The following is a 2,196-nucleotide window of genomic DNA, read 5'->3' as shown; positions in this document are numbered from 1 at the left end:
ATGTATTTACAGATTGTGATAAGAGTTGTATGAGCCCCCAATAAAATGATTTAAAAATAATTTTCATTTTATTTGGATCCACAATCAGTGCTCATCAAAACAACAGATAAGAAATCAAAAAATGTATCACCTTGGGCAAATCTACTGCACAAGAGCTCTGTTCAAGAGCAAGGATGTCACTTTGAGGATTAAGGTGTGCCTGACCCAAACCATGGTATTTTCAATGGCCTCATGTACAAACTGTACAATGAGTAAAGAAGACTAAGAAGAATTGACACATCTGAATTAAGGTGTTGGCAAAGAATATTAGACTGACAGCAAATAACAAATTTGTCTTGGAAGTAGGATAGCTAGAATCAAGTCTTCATCTCAAGGCTTTTGGTCATCATGTTATCAGGAGAGATCAGTCCCTGAAGAAAGACATGATGCTTGGGAAAGTAGAAGACCCTTGAAAAAGAGGAAGACACACAAGGAGAGAGTTTGGCTGCAATGGGGCTCAGATATAGCAACAATTTTGAGGATGACGCGGTGTTTCACTCTGTTTTGCATAGGGTCGTATGAGTCAGACCAAACAAACTAACAACAAAGTGTTTAAAGAATCTTTTAATAATGTTTTAGGGTACAAAAGAGACCCCAATCCCAAATATAATTAAAGGAGAACATGGATTAAGTCTTAAAAAAGAAAAGCTAACACAGAGACACATCATCCAAATGAGGGAGGCCAGTAGCAGGAGGTCATGGGTGTTCAAGGATTCACAGTCAAGACGCTAGTGAACTACGGCATGAGACAAAGGAAGCAGGCACACATTCATGATCAGTGGCAGATGAATACATTATAGTTTCAGGTGGGACTACAGAAGCAGAAACCGGGCCATGATTGGGACACTTACATTATATTAGGTAGAATAGCTTACAAGATTGGTCCAGGGCCTTCTGTCCAAGCCAGTCAGGACATCACTGAGAGGCCTTGACTTAAGGCTATTTGACCTCCAGTACTGTCCCTCCAGGACACACCCAGGCAAGCCCTTAAGCAAGACTGCCCCTCCCTGACCTGGCTGGAAAGGGGCGAAGGGACTACACTTCCAAAGCACTCTGCATAAGGGCAAAATTATTCACCTCCCTGGCTATTGAGCAGAAGGAATTCAGCGAAGGCTTCCTTTGTCTTAGGACTGTGCAAATGGATTTGAGGTTTCACTGTCATCCATAGCCTCCTGAAAATGAGGTGCTCAGAATTTAAGCTCTGATACAATTTAAAGGAAAGTGTCATGTAAAAATGTACCTCATCGAAGAAAAACAGACTATTTAGGGAAGTATTATTCTCTTTTCACACAGCTGGAGGCCCTAACAGGGTCAGTGACTTCATGTGGACATCCAATAAGAGAGAAGTAAGGCTGGCTTCTGACAGACCACAAGACCCACTTCCTTCCTCTCAGATAACTGATATGCAGAGAAGAGTGTAAAATGTCAACAGCAGGGGTGGTGACATAGAGCATGAAGGGAAAATCTATGGTGTTACTTTGCAATGTACTTTACAAAGAAAAATCTGAATTTAGATGGCTCTTTTCAGAAATTGCATTGAAATTTAATTATAGGCTCTCATGCAATTTAAATGAATGAAGCAATTTAGTTAAAAGCTACCATGTGCTACGCACAGTGGTAAGTGCTAGGGATACAAATAATGCAGTTAAAATACAGTTTTGTCATTGAAGAAAACTCAAGACCTGGTTAGTAGGTATTGTTATTGCTCCATCCCGGTTTCCTTTCTTATTTCCCTCGCATATTGGTTTTCCCTGAATAGGATAACCTGAATAAGCGATGAAACCCAATCTCAGACAAAGGGTAATTTTACACCCCTAGATTCCTAGTACTTCTGTAAAAGAAATACCACCACGAGTGATTTGAAGGAACAGAAATATGTTTTCTCAGTTTCGTAGCCTGGAAATCTACTGGCACTTGCTCTAGGGGAGGCCTCTTTCTTTGTTGGTTCTGGGGGGAAGATCCTTGTCTCAGTTTCTGTACCACCTGTGCTTCTGTCTTCTCTGGTTTGGGTGGGTGTTTGCTGCTCTCAGTGCTTAACCTGCTTTTTGTATCTCAAAAGTGATTAGGTCTAAAACAAGCCCAATAGGGATGGCATCATTAACATAGCAAAACCCTGTTTCTAAATGGGATTATATGTTAGGGGACACAATTCAATTC

The sequence above is a fragment of the Echinops telfairi genome, unplaced genomic scaffold (genome assembly GCF_000313985.2).
Source record: "Echinops telfairi isolate 266 unplaced genomic scaffold, ASM31398v2 ScPeMD7_7468;HRSCAF=8506_0, whole genome shotgun sequence".
Lineage (NCBI taxonomy): Eukaryota > Metazoa > Chordata > Mammalia > Afrosoricida > Tenrecidae > Echinops > Echinops telfairi.
Note: the sequence above shows the minus strand (reverse complement) of the source record.